At 40.0% G+C, this 25,653-nt stretch overlaps 1 protein-coding gene across 5 annotated transcripts in view; it reads right to left on the bottom strand.

Annotated features, from left to right (window-relative positions):
- The window catches only part of usp36 (ubiquitin specific peptidase 36), a 78,441-nt gene that overhangs the window by 51,019 nt on the left and 1,769 nt on the right, over positions 1 to 25,653 (bottom strand). The window contains exon 2 of one of the 5 annotated variants that reach the window (XM_072242479.1): positions 20,184 to 20,457. The gene's annotated coding sequence lies outside the window, so the exon portion shown is untranslated. Of the gene's footprint in view, positions 1 to 15,786; positions 15,952 to 16,223; positions 16,312 to 16,617; positions 16,691 to 20,183; positions 20,616 to 25,653 lie in introns of those variants that run through there. The other 4 variants (XM_072242480.1, XM_072242481.1, XM_072242478.1 and 1 more) reach the window with 4 other exon arrangements.

Raw genomic sequence — 25,653 nt, 5'->3', positions numbered from 1 at the left:
GGGAATGGTGAAAGTTGTAACACTTGGCACAAATGGCGATGGACATGGATCCACGTTTAGAACGGAGTCAGCATTTCAGTCGTTCCCTGCCGTCAACTCTTCTTCCCTACAAGCAAATTTAAAACAAAATGCTGCCAAGCAAACAACCCTCACCACTTTATTCAGATCGGTAACACCTTCTGCTGCCGGCAGTTCTAAGAGGTCTGCGAGTCTTCCTTCACCCCTTGCTGTGTTTGATGTGATCCTGACAACCACAAAACCATCCACCTTATCTATGTAAAGCTGCCCGACACCACAACAACAACCACTCATCTCCCAGAGCGAACACACCTGCCACTGTTGGTGAGTACTGTACACCTTGGATGTTAACTTTCTATGATTTATTACATTGAATATTACTTTAAATTGATGAAATATAATACAAATGTTGTCTTGTAGTACTGCTTTTGTGGTATTGGTATGAAAATGTGAATAAATTACAGATAAAACATATTTAGGAAGCCTTCTGGAACGAATCCCTATTTTCTCCATTTAAATAATTATTCAGATTATGCGATTTCACATCATGCATCAACTTTGAGGAATGTATCCCCCACATATAACGAGGATAGGGTGTTTCTCAATAAATTAAAAACATATGAAAACCATATACTTCTGCATCAATTCCTGGCCTGGTAGTTACAGAAATTTAATAGCTGTTGGTTATATAGACTGGCAATTATGCAGTAGAATCTCTTAAATGTACCTGAATTACAGACTTCATGCCTCAGTACATTTACTCCTACCACAAAATCCCACCAGCGATGATTCATCAGCTTTCTGAAAATCAAATACCAATTCCAAAATAAAAATAATTCTGGCAAACGTTAGCAAGTTTCATATCAACAGAGCACAGTTTTTGTTTGCTGGTGAAGGCCACAAAATAAAATTAAGTTTTGATTTTCTATTGTAGAATGAATGTGGGTAACACAAGAATGAAAAATAGTATTTAAAAATATATTATCTCCTTGGTGACTGATAAAGTATTTGTACGTATTTTAATTTTGTTTTCAATATTAAACAAGGAAGCCAAATGTATCATTTACAGAGCCCAGCTTACTTTCTGCATCACATCTTCCAGTTCAGATCGTATACAAAAGAATGATTACAGGTATTTAACAAATACCAGCAAAGTGAGAACGTTCATCTGCCTAATCTGGAAAAGCACTGGATCAATATAAAAACTAGCAAAAAGGGGCCTCTTCTCAATACTCCAGATTCTTAGATCTAACAAAGTACATGCACTTCAGCAAACAAAAATGCCCAACACCTCTCAATGTTGCAGACATGTTGGGAGAAATTAAATACTTACACGTTAAGGTTTTATGAATTTCAGGACAAGTGACCAACTCCAAAAGCAGGCTTTCTCAGACCTAGCTTTTCTTAGGAAGAAATTCCTTCTCATCTCTGTTCTGAGGCTGTGCCCTGTGGTCTTAGACTCCCCTACTACAAGAAAATCCCCTCCACATCCACTCTATCTAGGCCTTTCAATATTGAATAGGTTTCAATGGCTACTTATGGAAGACTGCTTGGTAGTGATGGTCTGAAGCAGGAGAAACGTCGCCCGATCTTTTCCACGGATGCTGCCCAACCTGCTGAGTTCATCCAGTGTGTTGTGAGTGTTGCTTTGACCCCAGCATCTGCAGATTATTTTGTGTTTACGAAAAATCGTTGGAATTTACAACATTATACGGAGGTGACGAAGCAGGATGAAAGAGGGGGATTGAAAATCTGGCTGGGTGGTGCCACAACAACCTCTCACTCAATGTCAGCAAGACCAGGGAGCTGATCATTGACTTCAGGAGGAGGAAACCAGAGGTCCATGAGCCAGTTCTCTTCAAGGGATCAGAAGGAGAGAGGGTTAGTAACTTAAAATTCTCAGTGTTATTACTTCAGAGGAATTGTCCTAGGCCCAGCATTCAAGTACAATTATGAATAAAGCGCGACAGTGCCTCTACTTTCTTAGGAGTTTGTGAATCTTCAACATAACATCTAAAATATTGACAAACTTCTATAGATATGTGCTGGAGAGTATATTGACTGGGTTCAACGCAACCTGGTATGGAAACACCAATATCCTTGAATTGAAACTCCTACAAAAGATAGTTGATACGGCCCAGTCCAGCACAGGTAAAGCCCTCCCCACTATTGAGCACAAGTATATTGGGCACTGTCGCAGGAAAGTATCATGAAGAATCTCCACCATCATGCTCTCTTCTTGCTGCTGCCATCAAAAACGTGGTACAGGAGGCTCAGGGACCACACCACCAGCTTTAGGAACAGTTATTACCCCTCAACCATCAGGCTCCTGAACCAGTGGGGTTAACTTCACTTGCCACATTACTGAACTGTTCCCACAACCTATAGATTTACTTTCAAGGATTCTTCATCTCACGTCTTTGATATTTATTGCTTACTTATTAATTTTTTTCCTTTCTTTTGTATTTGCACAATTTGTCATCTTATGCACATCGGTTGTTTATCCATCCGGCTGGGTGCAGTCTTTCACTGATAATATTGTGTTTCTTGCAGTCATTGTGTATACTCGCAAGAACATGAATCTTATATGCTGACATATATGTACTTTGATAATAAATTAATTTCAACATTTAGTAACTGTGAAAGTGAAAAGGTAAGTTTCTAGCACTGCCCATAAATTGCCAAATTCACTATTGAGGTCCTTCCACTGGTAAAACTTTCCAATAATTACCCAGCTTCAATGACAAATCTGTCAATGTGTTCACTGGTTATTTCACATTTCTTTCGAATATTTACAAAGGAACATGAAAGACTGCAGAATACCAAGGAAAGCAAGGCAATGGAACAGAGGGAGGGGGAACATCGACTCAGACCATGTGAGGCCTGCGTCGGGCACTTTCATGCCTTACAAGGCGCAGATTGGAAGTCTGCGTGGGACACCACTCCTCGCACTCCTCGACGTTCCCTCCCTCCTGAACAGAACATTAAAAAAAATCAAATTACATTTCAATGTGTGACATGAGCAGAGCTCAGTGACAACAAAGACAGCCACATCTTGAAAGATCCACATCATTGTTATTTTCTCTGTAAATCACCATGTGATAATGGCATGTCCTATGTATAAACGTCCCCAACAGCTTGCAAGCTGAGAAACTCCTATTTGCATAATGTACTAAAAATTGCATCATTAACTCCCATGTAAACAAACTGGATTCAAAAAGCAATTAAATGCCAGTAGCATTTTGTACTTGCATGCAAATTTACAAAACCATTGACAATATATCATCAGGCAAATTACATGTCAGAGGAATATTTTCAGGAGGGACTGGATTTGAGTTTTCCAGATATTTGAGCGCAAATCAGCCAATATTGAAGTTAAAAAAAATTAACTCTTTTAAAGTTAAGTTGTCTTAATTTCCTATCATTTTAAATGGTCATGACAGAAGACCATGATAGCCCACGTCTCAAGACACAGCACAAAATGATGATGATGGTGATGATGATGTCAATCTCTTACTAGCCCCTCCCACTTTCAAATCTCTTACTAGCTCTTCTTTCAGTTAGTCCTGACGAAGGGTCTCGGCCCGAAACGTTGACTGTACCTCTGCCTAGAGATGCTGCCTGGCCTGCTGCGTTCACCAGCAACTTTTGTGTGTGATGATGATGATGATGTCGTCTGACAGTGTTCTGTGCAGGTGGGGTAGTGAGTACTGGGAGCTCCCTATCCTGTCAACCACAAAATTCTGTATCGAAATTAGCTGCCATGCCATATATTACAAATGTGACTATATTCTTCAGACATTGTGATAGGCACTATGGAAATGCAAGTCCTTGCATTTTTTAAAAACACATAACTGTGTGCCTCAATTATTTGTGCTCCATTGCTAATTTTAATTGATTTCAGGTGCACAAGTTCTGTTCTCAGGTCTAAAATGATTAATTTCTCACTCAGTTATCAAATATTCACTTATATACTAAAACATCAATACTTTGATAATCTTGCATAGGAATGAAATCATTCTAAACAGTGTCCTTTTAAGAGTGGAGACACTTTCGACAGAATGGTGACACTTGCAGGCTGCCCTTCAACAAATCCTTGGATTGTGTTGGTTGACGATGCAAATGACGTATTTCACCACGTGTTTCAATGTACATGTGATGAATAAGCCTAACTTTCTTATAAATATGACTAAAATCTGGATGTATACAAGTTGCTGCAAGAAGGAATTGTTTTGAAAGGTCTGAAATTATATTCATATTAGCTCTGTGGCATGGCTTTCACTGCTCAGTTCAATGCAACCCTTGACATTATGAGTCATGGAACAATTCATATGAACACATAACAGTAAAGCAGGAAGCATTTAGTTATTTTAAAAAATTACAGAGCTATAAATGAGCATTAGAACACACACTCATTTAATAAAGTCAAAAATTCTTCCTTTGATAATCACTGAATAGTTGTTTTGAAGAATTTACAATTCATGCAAAATTATTTTAGCTCAGATCATTGTGAAACATTCACTTATATTCATGCAACACGACTCTCATTTTCAGGATATTTTGCAGCAAGAATAGTTTGTAAATAAATTGATGTTTACATCAGTTCATTGATTGCCAGTTATGCTACTGAAGGTTAAAAACATGGCACAGTCTGTGAAGTGGGAATGTTTTTATTGAGCTGGGAAGATACAAACTCCAAGTGTCAGTTTTGTCATGTAATGATGCATAACATTAATATTTTCTCATCATCACAGCTAGAACTTTCAAAGATATTCAATCCAGCAAGAAGGTCAATAGGGAGATGAAAAGAGACCTGGGTGCCCTCCAGCACCATTCGCTGAAGGTGAACATGCAGGTGTAGCAGGCAAATATGCGGGCCTGCAGAGACAATAAGATTCAAGTACAGGTACACTAACAAGGAGCTGTCCAGAGCTGTGGCGAAACCACATCAAGTTCAAAGTACAAAGTATGTATATCTTATACAACCTTGAGATTTGTCTTCTTGCAGGCAGCTACAAAACAAAGGAACCCAACATGCAGAGAAAAAAAAACATGCAAACAATAACATGCAAATAGCATTCAGATCTGAAATTCACAGAACTGAGTCCATGCTTTAATAGTTGCAGGCCATAGCCACAGTTCAGTGCAGTTCTGTGCCAACAGTTAAAAAACCTAAGTACCCAGTAGTTTTCCCGTGAGCTACCCACAAAACATCACCATATATTACCAGCTCCAATTTGAACTTATTTAACTTAAGACAAGTCTCCATTTACTTCTTAAGTGTCACCCAAAATGTCAAGATTCAGTTTTCTCCCCCTCATCTTTTCCTATACATCATCTTGTTCAGCCCAAATACTCAGAAATTCCTGAACATGAACTCATTCAATTGGCTGAATTCTACAAGTTGAGATCATTATATTTTGAATTGCAAATTACCTCCCTATCCAAATCAGAGGGACAAAATAGAGCACCTTGACCATGCACAACACACACATTCGTTGTTAAACTTTGCATAACATAATATTGGAAAACATAACTCCAAACATACAAAAGAATACAAGCAATGCTAATTCTGTTTCAGAGTAAAGTATAACCTTGTCTTTGAATCACAGGAGGGTACTTAAACAGGTCAGGTAACTGGCCTTAAGCAATTACAATTCCTACTCTATTTTTAGAGGCACGTTACAACACTAGGACAAATGAAAATGCCACCTTTTCATGAACTATCATAGTGTAAGATCACACAGAATTTGCGAGTATAAATCATGCATCCTTGAAAAGTTTTTGACAGGTTCTCTACTGCATTTCAAAATGCAGGAAAGGATTCAAACACCAAAGAGTACTTTCCAAAAAAGCAATGCATTTACACTTTTGCAAAGTTGCTATCCTCCCATAAAAATGTGTAAACTTAACAGAACATAAAATTAACCTTTCCAGGTATCAAAATGCATTATTCGTTGCAACAAAAAATCACAACCTCATTGCTTAAAAATAAACTCCTATAAAACATTCCCACAATAACTAACATATCCGACACTTGTAATGATTACATTTCAGCACAAAGCAATTCTGTTTGGTTAGCAAGTGTTTTTTTTAAAACATCTTCAGTGTTGCTGGGTGCCTTTGCCAGAGTCGTTCCCACCATCAACAGTCCTTCTGAATTTCCAGATCACAATTAACCTTCTCTACTTTGCCAGATTTATCCACTGCTTTTCGAAAGGTTCCTCAGTTTGGAACAATTTCATCCGGGTCAGAAGGCTCCTGTTGGAGATTTGAACACAAAAACTCCAGAGCAGGACTGCAGGATACAGTAAATGTGGAGAGGATGTTTCTCATTGTGGGAGAGTCTAAAAGCAGAGGGCACAGCCTTTGAACAGAGAACTTTGTCCCTATAGGATGATGATGATGATGAGGCATTTCTTTAGCCAAAGGCTGGTGAATCTGTGGAATTTATTTCCACAGACAGCTGTGGAGGCCAAGTTTTTGGGTGTATTTAAAGTGGAGATTGATCGGTTATTGATTAATTAGGGTGTCAAAGGTTACAGGAAAAAGGTGTGAGAACGAGGTTGAAAGAGATAGTAAATCAGCCACATTGCAATGGTGGAGCAGACTCGAAGGGCTGAATGGTCTAACTCCACTCCCACATCTAAGAAATTACTGGACAAACCACCACTGAGATGAGAGGCTGAACCAAGGCCCCATTCAGTCTCTGGTGAAACTGAATCCACAAGACCATTTTGAAAGACAAGGGAATTATGCTGTGACCCACCCAAATTATAAAGCACAAAAAAAAGCACAACTCAAACACGAGGAAATCTGCAGATGCTGGAATTTCAAGCAGTGCACATAAAAGTTGCTGGTGAACGCAGCAGGCCAGGCAGCATCTCTAGGAAGAGGTACAGTCCGCGTTGCAGGCCAAGACCCTTTGTCAGGACTAACTGAAAGAAGAGCTGAATTCTGTTTTGTGGAAACGTCATTTAGAATCAGATTTATCATTAACAAATGCCATGAAATTTGTATTGTTGCCACAAAACAACAATGAAAGACATAAAATTTACCGCAAGTTACAATAATTAAACAGCGCAAAAGGGGAATGGCCGACAATTGTTCTTGTAGCAACAGTTCATGACTTCATGGACCGTTCAGAAATCAGATGGGAGCAGAGAAGTTATTCCTAAAACAGTGAACATTGAGTATGGGTCTCCAGTGTGTGTTTCACTAACACTGAGTGTGACTCCTTCCTGATGGTAGTAACGAGATGCATGTAAGCATGTCCAGTTGGTGGGTTCTTAATGCTGAATGCTGCCTACTTTAGGTCCCTGATGGTGGGGAGGCTGGTGCCACGATGAAACTGGCTGAGTCTACAACCCTCTGCAGCCTCTTTAAATCCCGCACTTTGGAGTCTCTAAACCAGGTGGTGATGCGACCACTCAAAATGTTCTCCACTGTACATCTGTAGAAATTTACTAGCCTTTGGTGAGATACCAGATCTCCACAAACTCTAACTGAAGTCCAGCACCGAATACCATCCAATTTAGGTAAATTTATTGTCATGTTTCCCTCATTAAAACACTGACTACACTTCAATGGTGGTAAAATGCTTTGGGGAAACCTTTTATCCCAGTGCTTCTATACCCAAGGTTGTGGCCTCCAACTAACAGACTACTAGGTCAGATGCAGTGATTACTGGCTTTGTGGCTGTGGACTCACTTTTGTGAATGCTTACTTTTATTGTTTGCACAATCTTTCTGCACGTTTGACAGAGTTCTTTGTTCTTAATGGGTTCTATTGGTGGCTGCCTGTAAGGAGATAAATCTCAATGTTGTATGTAGTATACAGACTTTGATAATAAATGTACTACACACCTACACTTCTGCTCATGATTGCTGTTCCTTATTCCATTATTACAACCCACTTTTGCCAATTAATTACTCCAGTTTCTACACTCACCCAAACTCCGTATGTACTTAAAGCCTGATAAGCTTCAATGTCTTTTAATCAGCAAATTTTCAAACATAAACTCACCCCGTCCCGACCTGCTGAATCCATCCATTGTTACTTTGGCCCTCAATTCACATACACCAGTACCTTGTTGTTTACAAAACAACTGCACCCAGTTAACTCAAAAATAGATTCACTAAATAGCTTTAAAGAACATTGTATCAAAATGTCACCAAGAGCTGATAATTGTTCTAGCAGCAACTTCTGTGTAAAACGATGTTAAGATCTTCCAACTAGTAAATTCAGAGGCAAAAACTTTGGTTACTTCCAGCATTACTATGTCCAATTTCTCTACAGGTTAAATTGTCTCACATCTGTTTCTTCACTGGAGGAATCCATATTATATGTATTGGAATATTAATTTCACGAGAGTGGGGAATGGAAGGGAGAAAGGTTGCTCACAATTAATTTTACAATTTATTCCTTTGGTCTTCCTGATTTTTAAAGTAAAAAATTGCATAAGCTCTTGAAAATCCAAAGAACATTGTTCAAAATAACAGCATGTTCTTATTGCATCATTATCAACAAATTTCAAAATATGCCTGAAACCCTCAGAATCTGAAATTGGAAAGCAGAATGTACATTCACACTTACCCATGAAAACAGAAGTTAGGAAGAAAGCCAAAGTCTTGATCAAAGATTACAACTGAAAAGATATTAAAAAAAAGTATTAAATAAAATATTTAGAGCAGGAAATGGGTGAAGAGTGGCAGTGAAATAATGTGCTGGTGTGAAGAAGTGGATGGGGAGATTCTAAGTTGTAGAAGAATGCAGAGTACAAAATGTTTGAAGACATGGACTGGTAAGAAATCATGGGCACACTTAAAGAGCAAAGACATTAAATGTGGGCATTTGGTAACCAAGAACACAATGGAAGAGCAATGAGGAAAGACAAAGCAGGGAAACAACACATGGGAGAAGATGGATATAAATTTTCAAACACAAGAAAATCTGCAGATGTTGGAAATCCAAAGCAACACACACAAAATGCTGGAGGAACTCAGAAGGCCAGTTCTGAAGAAGTCTTGGTTCAAACGGCGACTGTTTACTCTTTTCCATAGATGCTGCCTGACCTGCCGAGTTCCCCCAGCATTTTGTGTGTGTTAATATGAATTTTCGTTTGTCATGTTGGGCAGACAGTTACGCAGAGAACAGCAATAACACGGGCATGGCAGTGTAGCAGTTAGCGCAAAGCTTTAAGCCACCAGCAATCACCAATTGGAGTTCAATTCCTGCCGCTGTATGTAGGGGGGTTATTCTCCCCATGCCTGCATGGATTTCCTCCAGATGCTCCAGTTTCCACCCATGTTCAAAGGACATATGGTTAAGGTTAGTTGAGTTGTGGTAATGCTATATTAGCTCTGCAAATGTAGCGACACTTACAGACTGCTCCCAGCACAATCTGCCAACTGTGTTGGTTGTTGATGCAAAATGACGCATTTCACTGTATGCTTCAATGTACGTGTGACAAATAAAGCCTTTAGCCGTTAAAAAAGTTTAAGTAATCAAGTTGGAATATGAAGAAGGTTTATAGTCTTTAAAGATAGTGTTATGGAGCCACAAGCAAGTCATCTGAGCACATAAGAGGACGAGGTGTAAAACCCAATTTAGAGCAATATAATCACAAATGGTATTTTTTTTTTACAATAAAATGTGATGATTATTTTAAAGTCTTCACCTGGCAAAGCAGCAAACCAGTCCTTCCAATGCTGCCCAGGGAAAAAGTTGGGCTTTCCTGAAATAGGAAAGCAGAGAAGCAGCCAAAGAATGTTACGCAAAGTAGAACTGAATCTCATTTGTACCCGTGCAGCTACTTAACCTGCACTTGGGAAAGGTTATGGGATGAAAGGGAAAGAGGTCAAGGAAGAATCCTTGGAGAACTCAGCAGGCTAGTAGGGTTCCAGATAGGAAGAGGTTTCTTGGTTGGAGATCATTCAACATTCATTATTGTCATCCCTCAGATACAGTAGTAGATATTAGCAGCATTAAACTGCCATGATGATGATGAGGTCAACTCAGGCCTGAGAGGCCAGCGTCGGGCATTTTCATGCCTTACAAGGCGTGGAATGAGAGACTGCGTGGTGCGCCACTCCTCCCACAGACATTTCGCAGTACAATATGTTTCTTTATTTTACAAGATCGAGTTGCGAGCTCAACATTCAACCCGGCACGGATGGAAAGCGTACTTGGGAACGGCCCGACTGGATTCAAACTCAGGAACCTCTGTTCCGGAGTCCGGCGCTGATGTCACTGCACCATGGCCGACTTTAATTACGGTCAATTTAGAGAGACAATGAAAGCAAGACTGGGGGATTAACAAGTTCCATCAAGATATCCTCTCCTCTCTGTCTACTTGATTAAATCCAATGCAGCCACCTACAAGACAACTGAAGGCAATCAAATGGGATTATGATAGTTATTTATTACAAAAGCATCATGTAAACCACATGGTTTGCCAGCTATTCTGGACAGTTTCAGTAATAGTTCACATCCGTGATTATTTATTAAATGTCAGCACTTGGAATCCTAGCACTGGTCCTGCTGAGGTAGAGAGATTTCAAAATTAAGATGAGTCTGAGTCAGGAAGATTAATTGTGTATGGAGAACCAGTTACTTCATTGGATTAAATGTTATTGATCAAGTATTGCCCTTGAAGAACGCATTTCAAATGAAATGAGGCTGTTAGGAATATCTGCTCCAAGTCCAAGGACAAGCTGACACAAGACTCTTATTGTAATCTATTACGCAACTCCAGAGCTCGAGAAAAAAGTGCCCTCACATTCGCATAGTTCCGAAATTACTCCAAGCTCTTTATGTTTTCACTAGTCCACATCAAACTTATTTGATATACTAATCAATATTTATTTTAAACTCAATTTTCACCAATTTTCCTGCAAAGACATCAGGGAGTACACTCTGAGCAGAAATCTAACATTTAAGGGCACTGAAAACATTAGCACAACCCAGTCTGACTGATTTAAACAAGTATATGATATGTTGTAGGGTAGCATATGGTGATATACACATCAATAATAAATTTACTTTGATCTTGGAAGTTCAGGTGATGCCAGAGACTGCAAGATGCTGGAATGTGAAGCAACACAATCTGCTCAATCCTGATGCAGGGTTTTGACACAAACATTGATGCTTTCTTTCCTCCCATTGATGCTGCTTGACCCCAGGAGCATCTCCAGCAGATTATATGTGGCTCAAGGACTCATGTAACCAGTTTCACAGAAGCCAGAAAACACAGGGCTACTACAGCCAAGAGCTGTGGGCAACAGTACAAACAGAGGCTCGGTTCCCACCCCCCGCCTATTGTATTCTGAATTATGATAGGATCTGGGGACAGAGTTTTGCAATCAAAATAAAAACAATTTATGAGGGAGAAAGTCAATAAAAAATAACGCTCAAGCTAGTAAATGGTGTGCCTCAACACAATTACCATTTACAACCAATTTCACTGGGACAGAGAAGGGGCCAAGTGTAGATGAGCAAGTGAAAGTTGTGCACCTGCTCAGGGAAATAAAATTATATCCGAACAACTTCAAAAGCACGCATCTTTCTCTGCTTCAGCCTTTCACAAGCCGTCAACTATTTCTGCAGCTTCTTGGGTACTAAAACTACTAACATACTTTTTTCAAAAAAATTTGAAACAAATTATACAAACCAAATAACAACCAACAAACACTCATATAAAGCTGTTCACATAGTACACATACAAAAGTAGAGAACATCAGTCCTATCAGTTCTGTTTAACTACAGTTGTTCACTGAACAACTATGCTACCATGAGCTCTGTTAAAATTTCTGTATGTTCTCCCCGTGGAACGTGTGGGTTTTCCCCGGGTGCTCTGGTTTCCTCCCACAGTCCAAAGATGTATCGGGTAGCTTTAATGGTCATTGTAAATTGTCCCATGATTAAGTTAGGATTAATTGGGGTTGTGGGGTTGCTGGGGCAGTGTGGCTCAAAGGGCCAGAAGGGTTACTCCACTTTAAAATTGCTAAATAAATGTTACAAGAGGTGACCAAGGTACTGTCAACTAGAATGTTTAAATCCAGGGAACAGGAACCGAAAATGTACAGTGGAACCCAATGTTGGAGAAGGCAGGATGTACAAATGAAGATGGTGAAACCACATAAAGATCTATGGTTGAAGAATTTAAAGGTTGACATTTTACAAACACTATATTTCACTGAAACACACAGAGCATATAAAAAGAGTCACCAATTCATTCAACTAGGAGTGTACAAGATGATTAAAAGGCATAGATTGAGTGAATAGCTAGAATTTCTCCCAGGACTGAAATAATTAATACTAGGCAGCATAATTTTAAGGTGACTGGAGGAAAGTATAGGAAGGGGGTATGTCAGAGGTAAGATTTTTTTAAAACTTACACAGCAATTAGTGAGTGCATGGAACACACTACCAAGGGTGGTGGTAGAGGCCGATACATTAGGAACATTAAAAAAAAGCTCTTCGAAAGGTACAGGGCTGATACAAAGATGGAGGGCTACGTAGGAGGGAAGGGTTAGACTGATTTTAAAGTACTAGGTCGAAGCAACATCGTGGGTTGTTCTATATCTGTCATATTATCTTGAAAATAGACCTTCTTCCTTTTAAAATCAAACCACCTACTTAAAGGTTGCATTACATACACCAAGTTATGTAAAACTAGGCAGGCAATAATTACTTACGATAAACAAAGCTAAGAGGTACTTTATTTAAAACAAAGCACAGCTACATCAATTCACACCATGCCCTCTGATTAGGAAATGTTAATTTAAACTCCATCTTTAACAGAGACATATATGATGCTGCTTCTCAACACAGAACTGCACTGCGTGATCGGGCATGGTTGTATGTGTATTGAGTACCTTTGAACAGTCAAACAAAGAAAGATGTTTAGAGGACATTAGAAAAATTCGTCCTGAATCAACTCTGCACAACTTGTAGCCTTTTGCCTGCTTTATCAGCTGGGTACATACAGTATAATTGCTTTGCAACGATATGGAAAATTTCCAAATTATATTGAAATACACATTCACATTGGACTGAATAGCTTTCTTCTGGCAGCATTAGGTAGGTAATTGTATATTTTACAACAGCATATGCCTATTATTGTAAAGATTGAAGTATAATGGAGTAAAAGCGTACATGAAAAATTGTATGTCACTTAACTCATTCCATTTCGGAAGTACCCATACATCAGTGATACATTATTTCTAGGTCCAAATTACATCAGGCTAGGAGTCAGATACCAATTTATTTCAAAGAGATGCAATGTTTTACTATAAAGACTGTCCCCAGGGTTTTGAACTCCTACCTTACAGGTACTCATATAGATAAGAAAGCCCCACTAATATAATCAAATCCAAAATTTTGGCACATATACATACATCCATTCCTACACATAGCAGAATTAGTTTCTTCTCTCCTATCACTTTTATAAATGTTTTGCTCTTATCAGTCTTGTCTTTTTAATGCCATTATAAAATTTAAGGAATGGTTACCATATAGAATTTTTAAATGTACTTTCCAACCTGTGGACAAAATAAACTTATGGATGTCTGTAAAAGCAGAGAACCTGTTCATTACCCACAGTCTGTCTGTGTCAGGATATCATCAACAATGCTTCATTAGCATCATTACATAAGACCACAAGATATAGGAGCAGAAATTAGACCACTTGGCCCAACAAGTCTTCTCCACCATTCAGCCATGGCTGTTATTCTACCCCCCCCCCCCATTCTGCTTTCTCCCTGTAATCTTTAACCCCCTTACCAATCCAGAATCTATTAATCTCTGTCTTACATACACTGAATGACCTGACTCCACAGGCCTCTGCAGCTACAAAATTCCAGATTCATCACCCACTGGATCAATACACACTTTTCATCAGAGTCTTAAAGGCCAGGAGAATCCTAACCTCTCCTACTAATGGAAACATCCTCTCTACATTCACTCTATCCTGGCCTTTCAGTATTCATTAGGTTTGCAAAGAAAAAACACAGAGCAAGTATTTGCTTCATAGCAACTCCTCGGTGTCTTCCCCTTATTTCAAGGGAATAAGGTCAGAATCGGGTTTAATATCACTGACGCATGTTGTGAAATTTGATACTTTGCTCTATATAAAATATACTATATGATACAATAAGATATTTGGAAGCTGACCTGCGGCTAACATTGCAAGAAGTAAAACCCTACAAAATAATTATTCCAATCAATAAGCATAAATAAATGTAAAAATAGTTACATCCCTTCTCCCACCCATGATGCTAATATTCTTAGTCCCTCAACCAAACTGGCCCAAAGATTCATGCTACATACAATATCAAAGTAAAACAAAAATACTCAGCAAGTCAGGCAGCATCTATGACAAGAGAAACAGAGTTAACATTTCAGGTTTCGGTAAGAGCCCTCAACCTCAAACACCTACTCCACTTCTGTTACTGCTGAGCGTACCTGACTTGCGGTGCGTTTTTAGCACTTTCTATTTTTGCTTCAGATTTCCTGCATACATAGATTTCTTTTGTTACAATTTTAGAGGAAACAGCTATTCAATTCTTTACCCTGCTTAGCTATAGTAGTCACTATTCACCTTGACTCTGTCCATATGCTGGCAGCAATAAGACAGTCCGTTTTCCCCACTTGCTTCTATGGGTAGAGTGGGCTGCTCTAGCACACTCTTCCTGTGATTAACATAGCAGAGACTCGTGCACAACTTGCACTCCAACAACCAGCTTCGACTGCACAACAGAAGAACTGCACAAATCTGTCACTGTCAGATAGGCCGAACAACCATAGACCAACACAGGAAGCCCGGATATTCCTGACTCTGTATTTTACTGTTGCTACATTTCTACCTTGATACACAGGCTAGTTTAAACACAACTTCCAACATGAATACTTTCCTCTATGTTCCTTCTAAAATCTGGTTTCTTTCACACCAACATGGCAGAAATCAAGTCAAATAACAATTCACCATTTGTGGTCAAACTTTTGTACCTACCCCTTACCTGAGAGAAAAATAAACGTGCCTTTATCATCACTGACATATGTCATGGAATTTATTTTGCGGCAGAAGTACAATCCAAGACAAAACTACAAGCTACAAAAATAGTAAGAAAGTAATTTCATTGGTTTATGAACCGTTCAGAAATCTGAAGGTGGAGGGGAAGAAGGTGTTATTAAAACAGGTTACCACGTTCCTGTACCTCCTCCACAATAGTTGTTATACAGCACAACTTAAGTAATATTTTATTTAGCAAGAGGAAAGGTAAATTAAATTAATACATTAAGAACATCTTAAAATCCTTACAAATTGCTTTGATGCGCAGCACAAGTTCCTGAGAGGACAAATATGGCTGCCTTTCCCACCACAAGATGAATGACCCTTGTGCATTTTCCTGATACTCACCGAGGTGAGAGATTGACAAAGACACACTAGTCCGAGCTCTTCTTCAAATAGTGACATAAGGCTATCTCTACCCAACTCGACGTGCCAACAAGCCCAAGTGTGAACGACAGTCCTAACATTAACTCCCTCACTGCTTTGCTGAAATATCACTAATTCTCAATGTCTGATGGGTTAAATAACCCCAAATATTGTGCCATGAACTCATTGATACTTTCTTTTTTTCAAAAAATCAGAAAAACAAACTGCAGAGTACCAGTAATTTGTTAAACCATAACCTTAAAAACTAACCCGGAGTGGTCTTTTGGACTGGGCAAAATTAAAGGCTAATAACACGGTTAAATTAGTACCGTTTACTCATGTGTTGATATATGTTCTTAACCGTTTCCGAAAATGCTGCGGTGCTGTCACCACGTTTAATGGCTTCAGAGAATACCTCGACTAAAAAATGTTTTCAAAACATAATTTTAACAACAACGTGAAATGACAGAATAATTCTGAAACCCTCCTGCTGATAAAGATGAATCCTGCCAGGTAGCAGTGTTAAAGTCCCAGAGACGGATGCCAGGATTCCATCACGACCTGTTATATTCGCGATTGACTCCGGCATACAGCAACCAAGCACGTGTTTAAACCCTCCAAACAGGACATTAGACGGCCAGTCAAGTGTGAAAGTCACGGTCAAACCTCCCGTTATCCACAACCACACTGAATAATACATCTAAAAATATACAAAATATTTAATTTGCGATTGCGCCGCGTGATGGGGTACTGCGCCAATTCTGACCTGACTTCCTTCTCTGGCGCCACGGATACTTTGTAGCTGCTTTTTCGCAACGCTGATTCTTCCCCTCCTCCTTCGCACCACGGTTTAATCGACAACCGACTCGTCCAATCGGAAGCCAGTCGCGCACTAATCTCCGCCCACATGCTACGCAAAGTGGCGACGCAGACCAATCAGCAGCGGGGAGAGCGGAACCCCGAAAGCAGGCCGACCAGCCTCGAGCTGGCTGCGTGTATCCATTCGCAGTGACATTGAGCAATATTTCGCTATAGTCAGTCGCTGCATACTCCGCTAAATCCCTCGGGGCTGGCGACTGCACCCGAACCTAACCTGCCCGTCCTACACCAGATTACGCCACCCCCCCCCCCCCCCCCGAGAGGAAGCCAGTCAGCATTACCTGAGCAGAACGAACGTGGAACCAGTAAGCACTGCAGATGTGTCACACAACATGGACTCGGCGCAGAGCTGCATTGTACATCCGGGGAAGCATGCAGTAAACAGCAATGATTGACGGATGACATGCCTGGTGAATGGGCATGTGAATGTCCGAATGCACTCAGAGTACCGTAGGTCAGAAGCACGTTGTGTTGTTATCATGCATCTAATTATTTGGAAGACGGTTGTGAATTCAAAATTTCAAATTCTGCTATGTGGATGACAGTGTTTTACAAACTTCAAACACATGTTTCAGAGATATAACATACAGGACTTAAGAAGTGGAGTGGGTCATTCGGCCCCTCAGCCCGATTCATAATTCAGTAAGATCATAGCCATTTTTCTTCACAGCCTCTATCCCTCTTTTCCCATAATTTCAAAAATAAATTTTGGACATGCTGTGAATGAACCTCTTGGGTTGAGGATTTAAAAGCTTAGTTAACCTCTGGTGAAAGAATTTCTTCTCATCTCTGTTCTGCAAGGCTTATTTTCAGATTGTGACCTTGGATTAAAAAAAAACAAATTAGCCTTCCTTCCCTCCCTCAGCATTGTATCTTTCCTCAAGTGGGACATAATATTCCAGGTGGGGGTTTCATCAGGGACTGGAGAACAGCATATCTTATTTAATAATCAAATGCACATACAATTTGTTTTCCAGATTGTTTATCAAACTGCAAGGACACCAACATATTTCAATCTCACACTAATTAAAATTATTCTGCCTTGCTATTCACCAGTCTATATAAAAAAAATCTCCCAGAAATGCTGGTCTTTCCAATAACAACCAGATATCCAAAATAAATAATTCAAAAAGATTTGAAAAAACTGAAAGATGCCATTTAAATTGACAGGGGGAAAAGATGTGGTTTAAGAATTAGAGCCACAATTTCCTGAAATATGTCAGGAAATGCACATGTAGAGGGAAATAGACATTTGGAACTGTTCTGCAAAGAACAATTGGTGAGATCAATTGGTAGTTTTAAATTTGTTTTGTGTGCTTTGAAACTTCCTGAAGTACTATCACTCAGATTGGACAGAACTAATAATTGAACACCTTTAAGCATAGCCAATTCCCAAACTAAGCAGCAGCATGATATTATGATGCAGTAAACAGTTCTTGAAGGTATACTAGACTGATACTTTATACTTTATTGTCGCCAAACAATTTATACAAGAACATACGATATTTGTTTCTGCGCTTCCTGCTCCCTGGATTACAAATCGATAGTAAATATTAAAAATTTAAATTATAAATCATAAATAGAAAACAGAAAAATGGAAAGTAAGGTAGTGCAAAAAAACCGAGAGGCAGGTCCGGATATTTGGAGGGTACGGCCCAGATCCGGGTCAGGATCCGTTCAGCAGTCCTATCATAGATGGAAAGAAGCTGTTCCCAAATCTGGCCGTACGAGTCTTCAAGCTTCTGAACCTTCTCCCAGAGGGAAGAGGGACGAAAAGTGTGTTGGCTGGGTGGGTCGTGTCCTTGATTATCCTGGCAGCACTGCTCCGACAGCGTGCGGTGTAAAGTGAGTCCCAGGATGGAAGATTGGTTTGTGTGATGTGCTGCGCCGTGTTCATGATCTTCTGCAGCTTCTTTTGGTCCTGGACAGGACAACTTCCATACCAGGTTGTGATGCACCCTAGAAGAATGCTTTCTACGGTGCATCTATAAAAATTAGTGAGGGTTTTAGGGGACAGGCCAAATTTCTTTAGTTTTCTCAGGAGTAAAGGCGCTGGTGGGCCTTCTTGGCAGTGGACTCTGCTTGGTTGGACCAAGTCAGGTTATTTGTGATATTGACCCCAAGGAACTTAAAGCTTTTGACCTGTTCCATTTGCGCACCACCAATGTAAATTGGGTCATGCAGTCCGCTACTCCTTCTGAAGTCAACAACCAATTCCTTCATCTTGCTGACATTGAGGGATAGGTTATTGTCTTCGCACCATGCCACCAGGTTCTTAATTTCCTCTCCGTACTCAAACTCATCATTACCCGAGATACGGCCTACAATTGTTGTGTCATCAGCAAACTTATATATTGAGTTCGATGGAAACTTGGCTACACAATCATGGGTGTACAGTGAGTACAGCAGGGGGCTGAGTACACAGCCTTGTGGGGCACCGGTGCTCGGATTGATTGTAGAGGAGAGCTTGTCCCCTATTTTTACAGCCTGTGTCCTATCTGTGAGGAGGTTGAAGATCCAGCTGCAGATCTGAGTGCTAAGGCCTCCCCTAAAAAAGCAACAAGCCCTTTAAAATATGAACTGTCGACTGTACATTATTCCATCAGATAATTTTTTACAGTTGTGAAATTATGCAATGTACAGATATAAAAGTAACCAAATTTATTTACTCATCCTTTCAAACTTCTCAGTCTATGCTGGGGTGCCACAGTAGCAAAGCAGTTAGCACGACGCTATTACAGCTCGGGGCGTAGGAGTTTGCAGTTCAATTCCGGTGCCCTCTGCAAGGAGTTTGTACGTCCTTCCTGTGAAATGCATGGGTTTTCCCCGGGTGCTCTGGTTTCCTCCCACAGTCCAAATATGTACTGGGTAGGTTAATTGGAAAGTATAAATTGTCCTATAATTAGGCTAGGGTTAAATTGGGGTTGCTGGGGGTTGCGGGGCAGCATGGCTCAAAGGGCTGGAAGGTACTACTTTGCGCTGCATTGCTAAATAAATAAATAATAAAATTACTTCTGATCGCTTCCTCAATCAATACATTTATCATCTTTAGTCCATCAACAGTGCAGTAAACACAATTATGTCTATTTACAATGATCCATTTCAGATACACCCTATGCTCTCAGACTTATCTCCCTGCTTCCAAGACATACGGGAATTCATCATTATTACCATTATGTGCCACATCATATGACATGATCCCATGACCATGATTGTTCTTGGCAAATTTTTCTACAGAAGAGGCTTTGCTTTGCTGCCTTCTGTGCAGTGTCTTTACAAGATAGGTGACCCCAGAGGTCATCAATACTCTTCAAAGATCGTCTGCCTGGCATCAGTGGTCGCATAACTAGGCCTTGTAATATGTACCAGATGCTCATCGACCACCCTATGGGAATTACCTTCTCCATTAGCTGCGTGCCTCTCCACCATACTGTATTGGGTCCTACCCTTTAGCAATCGTGAAACTGGGCATTCTAAAGCTGAATGCCTCCACCATTTCGACCCGTGCTTTCAGGAGTCTTCTCACACTTAGCACCCTTGTGACCTGCGAGCTTCCCACTAAACCCATGTGAGTTCTCTGTGAGACTCAGTCTTGGTGAAGAATACCATTACCCCATTACCAAATCCGCAGTCTGTGTGCTAAAGCCTCAGAATCAGCCTCCAAATGAAGCTGCCTCACAAACTCACACAGCATCTCCCTACCGGTGAAAATCTTGCATTTGGTCCACCACACCAATCTGCTTCTCAAAACAACTTCTGACAGCATCAGATTGAAATATCTCATCAAAGCTTTTCCATTCTTCTTGTTACAGACACTGATTGTGCTCTATGGGGTTACTAGACTCACCTGTGTCTCATATGTCTTCAGCCATACTAAGAGCAGCCGTATCACTTTCCTCTCCTCACACATCATCACGTTCCCCTCTCTGTGTCCTCTCCTGAGACCTTAGTGATGTTGTTCGCCAGAAAAACTCCACGTAGTCCAAATGCAGGGAATGATCGAGTCTGCTGGTACGTCTCATGCCTTCCTACGGATCTCACATATCCATTCCCTGCCATCCTCACAAGCTCCTACTCTGAGAACCATACTTTTGAGTTTCATCATGTTGGATCTCTTCACACTGTTATGCAGAGAAACAGAAAGCCTGTCACCAATGTGGTGTCTGTAGGTGGCTGCAAGTACCATCAGTCAGTTTAAATACAGCAAAGGAACATTTGCTTAATGTCAGATATTGTTTGACAGCACACTTATGAAATGTCCCAAAATGTACTGCGTTAAAGTTCAGTATAAATCCCAAAGGACAACATAAAATGCTGGAAACATTCAGCGAGTCAGACCGCATCTGTGGATAGAGAAAAAGGTTAACGTTTCTGGTTAGTCCATCACATGTAAAGCCCTCCCCACCATTGAGCACATCTCCACGAAATGCTATCGCAGGAAATAAGCATCCATCATCAGGGGTTCCCCCCCCCCACCCCCACAACACGCAGGACGTGCTCCCTTCTCACTGCTGCCATCAGGAGGAAAGTACAGGAGCCTTAGGACTCACACCACCAGCATCAGGAACAGTTATTATCACTCAACCATTAGGCTCTGGAACTAAAAGGGATAACTTCACTCAACTTCGCTTATCCCATCATTGAAATGCTCCTACAACATTTATTGCTTATTTATTTATCATTACTTCTTTCTTTTTGCATTTGCACTGTTAGTTGTCTTTTGCACACCGGTTGAACACCCAAGTTGGCATTTTCTTTCATTGATTCTGTTATGGTTTTAATACTAAGGATTTATTGAGTTTGCCCGCAAGACACTGAATCTCAGGTTTGTGTATGGTGACATATATATACTTTGATAATAAATTTACTTTGAAGTTAATGATCCTGCAATACAACAAGGAAAGAGTTAAAAAGTGAGTATTAAGATGTTTACTGTCAGATATTGTTTGACAGCACACTTAAGAAATGTCCCAAGTGTGAGGGAATAGACAGAGAGAATATCTCCGCTAGAGAGAGACCAGGTCTGGATGACTTCACCAATAGTTCTCCCAATGGCAGAGTTCAGATTCTGCAGCCTGTCGATGTTTGATTTATATTTACAATATAAATGGCATCTATTGAAAGCAAAAAAAAAATCAAAGAGCGTGGGCAAAACTCCTGGATTTCCTGTTAGTAGCCTTAGGTCTGAAACTCGATGATCTCTCATTAAAAACAAGGTCAGAAATTTTATGGCCATCACTCTACATCTGGCTTTTTTAAATGATGGATACTGTAAAATTACATTTAAACTCAAGTTCAATTTAATAATTTTAAAATATCATTGTGTTCACAGAAGTTCTCAAATTTGAAGACATAGTATCATTAAACAGTGTGGCAAATTTCTCAGAAAGCTAATGTCTTTGAAATGTGATTATAGCTTAATTAAGATATGTCAGAAGAGGAATTTTCAGGTTTTGATAGAAGAGGGCATTTCTGATTATCAAGTTAAAAAGCAAAGGAAAAACCCTATGGTAAGAACAGGAAACAATGGACATTCTCAACTGGTTAAGGAAGATCAATACAAGGAGAAACAGATTTACATTTAAAATAATGATCTTTCATCAAAACTGGAAAACATTTATAAAACAAATTCTAAGAATAAGGAAAAATTAGAATAGATAAACATAAGAGATTCTACAGATGCTGGAAATCCAAAGCAACACACACAAAATGCCTGAAGAACTCAGCAGGTTAGCATCTATGGAGGAGAATTACAGTCGGCGTTCAAGGCAAGACTGTTTATTCCTCTCCATAAATTGTAATAAAGTTAGCTGCTGGTGAGCTGAGTTTATGAGTACTTGTCTTCATAAACTTGCCCGAAGAACCTTCCCAGATCTTAAAACACATCTTTTTCCTTCTGGATTACTGCCTGTTGAAATACTTTAATATGATTAACGTGCAGTTACTTTGCTAATATTCACATGAATGACTGGAAACAGCAGGTTATGGTAAAAGAGAAATTCTCAGTAGAAGGATTGCTGGGAAGAGCTGAGTCAGCAATTTAACTTAAGGTCTGTGGGGAGCAATGATAGATTTATTTTTCAAAAACAGAAAATTTGGTACATTTCCAATATTACAATTAAAAAAAACTCTGATTATCTCTTATTAGATAGAACAAACAGCACAGTACAGGCCATTCAGCCCAACAAGCGTATGCTGACCATAATGCCCACCTAGCTAGTCCCAATTTCCTGCATTCGGCTCATATCCCTCTAAACCCTGCCCCTCCATTACCAATCCAAGTGTTTCTTAAATGATACTGTTGTACCTGCCTCAACCACTTCCTCTGGCAGCTCATTCGATATAATCACCACCCTCTGTGTGAAAAGATCGACCCACTACAGCCCTTTAAATCTTTCTCCTCTCACCCTAAAACTATACCCCCCTTGATTTGGGCTCCCCAAACCTGGGGTGGCGGACTGGAGATACGTCTCTACCAAAGGAGGTGTAAGGCACTCGTTAGCCTGCAGGTCACTCTTAGACAAAGTGTAGCACCTATCTAACCTCCCAATCAGGGTCACATGAAGCCATGGGAACAGGTGGTGGATGGTCGTATGAGCTGCTGATGCATATCACAAGTCCTGGTTATGCAATCACAGACTTCAGGCAGACAGTCTCTGAAGGGCATTGATAATGGCTGGGGTCACCTATCTTGTGAAGACACTGCCCAGAAGAAGGCAATGCAAACCACTTGTGTAGAAAAATTTAGCAAGAACAATCATGATCATAGACCATGATCACCCATATCATATGACGCGGCACCTAATGATGATGAAGATGATGATGATGATGATGAAGATCCTGGGGAAAAGACTGTTACCATCCATCTTATCTGTGCTTCTCATAATTTTAAACAATTCTGTAAGGTCACACCTCATTCTCCTTCGATCCAAGGAAGGAAAAACTAGCCTAGCCAATGTCTCCCTATAACTCAAGTTTTCTCGTCCTGGCAACATACTCGTAATTCTATTTTGCATTCTTTTAATCAGTTTAACCATGTCTTTTCTATAGTAAAACAACTAGAAGTGTATACAGTACTCCAGGTAGAGACTCACCAATGACTTATACATTCACACAATATCCCAACTCCTATAGTCAATGATCTGACTGATGAAGGCCAGCATGTTAAATGCCTTTTTTACCACCCTGTTTACCCGTGACGCTGCTTTCAATGAACTCTTCAGCCATTCTGTTACATTACACTCTCTGGTGCCCTACGATTCATAGAATATGTCCAAGGCTGGTCTGACTTTCCAAAACGCACCTCACGTCCATTTGCCTCCACGATGATCTCTTCACCATCAACAGTGCATCCTAATTTTGTGTTATCTGCAAATTTGTGGATCAAGCCTTCTGCATTCAATTCAATATAATTTATATAAATAATAAATAACAGGGGTCCCAAACAACAACTTCTGCACCCACCAGTCATTGCCCTCTATTCTAATCAACAACCTTCAACTACCACCCTCTGTTTCCTACCTCTGAGACAATTCTGAATCCATCTAATTTGTTCTCCCTGGATTCCATGGGACCTAACACTCCTAACACTTGTCGAAGGCCTTGCTAAAGTCCAAACAGACAACATCCACTGCCCTCCTCTCATCTCCCCTTTAGATCACCTCTTCAAAAAACTCTAAAAGATTTGATAAGCACTTCTTTTCACAAACAAAGCCATCCTCAGCGAACCTGCCCCTCAGAGTTTCCTCTAATTACGGGAGTCTAGTAACTTCAGCACCACGGATGTCAGGCTGACTGGCCTGTAGTTTCCTGGCTTGTCCTTGCTGCCTTCCTGAACATGGAATGACATTAACCATCTTCCGGTCTTTAGAACACCAGTAGCTAATTATGAAGTAAATATCTCCGCGAGGCCCTCTGCAATTTCTTCTCCAGCCTCCCACAAAGTCCAAGAATGCAGGTCCTGGGGACTTATCCAACTTTACACAAGTTAAAGCTGCAGATTTCACCTTCCTGGTAATATCAATATTCTATAAAATATCTCCACTTATATTCCTTACCTCTTGAGCATCCATAATTTTCACTTCAGTTAATACAATGGAGAACTATTCACTAACAATTCCACTTATCTCCTGTGGCTTGAGACATAGATGGTCCTGCTTATCTCTAAGGGGGTCTTACTTTTTCCTAGATACCCTTTTACTCATAATTTAGCTGTGGAAACTTATGAGATTTTTAAATCTGATTTGCCAGATCCATCCCATACCCTCTCTTTGCCCTCCTGATTTCCCTCTTAAGGGTATTCTTCATCTTTTTATAGTCATCCCGGGATTCACTCATCCCCAACCTCCAATTCTTTTTCCTTGCTAGAGGATGTGTTCTCTGAACTTTTCAGATTTACCCTTCATCCTAACAGGCACATGCTGCCCTGGTCTCTTAATATCGCGCTCTTGAAGGCCTCCCACATGCCGTTCATTCCTTTCCCTTCAAACAGGCTTTAAATATGTTATCAAAGTACAGTAATGACACCTGAGATTCATTTTCTTGCAGGCATTCAAAAGTGGCCACTGTGTGTATATACCTATATTTCCACTATGCAAAGAATGAACATAAATTAAAAGGCACAAATATGTGCACCATTATGCTCCTTTCCAATAAAGGAGTCATTATTATCTTTAAAATCTTGTTTTAATGGTAAATGCTATTGACATCATGAGAGATTATTTGAATTGCATGCAGACATTTCAGCTTGTCAGTTCCCATTTTCTCAATTTGAGGCATTTTTAACCTTTAACCTTTATCATTCAGTTCAATTGACAGTGGTAAACATGCATTCATTGCTTCAGCTTTGACTGCATTTTCATTTAAAATTATTAATCCAATTAATAACAAATTAATCCCATTAATGGTCTACTTCATGCTTTCAGGTCTCCTGTTGCAGTGGTCACTTGTGAAGTTTAGCATTGATGTACCTATTTCTGTTTCTTTTATCACTGTATGTGATTGTACATGGCCAGATTTTATTGTCCAGCACTTCTGCTCTTTGGAACCACTGCCGTCCAATGGTAAAGGTATTTGCACAGAGCTGCTGATGGATAGCGTTACATGATCTAGACACAGTGATCCTGAAGGAATGTATTTTTTGATCAGGATGATGTGTGGGACAGAAGGGAACCTGCAGATGGTGATATTCCCCATGCACCACTGCCTTTATTCTTGGAGGTCGAACTGGCAGGTTTAAGAGTAAATTAGGTAAGTAATGGTGATGCACTTTGTGGATGGCACACAGTGTGGTGGTGTAAGGAGTAAATACTTTCATG

This window comes from Mobula birostris, chromosome 24 (assembly GCF_030028105.1).
Source record: "Mobula birostris isolate sMobBir1 chromosome 24, sMobBir1.hap1, whole genome shotgun sequence".
Lineage (NCBI taxonomy): Eukaryota > Metazoa > Chordata > Chondrichthyes > Myliobatiformes > Myliobatidae > Mobula > Mobula birostris.
Note: the sequence above shows the minus strand (reverse complement) of the source record. Positions and strands in the feature narration are given on the sequence as shown.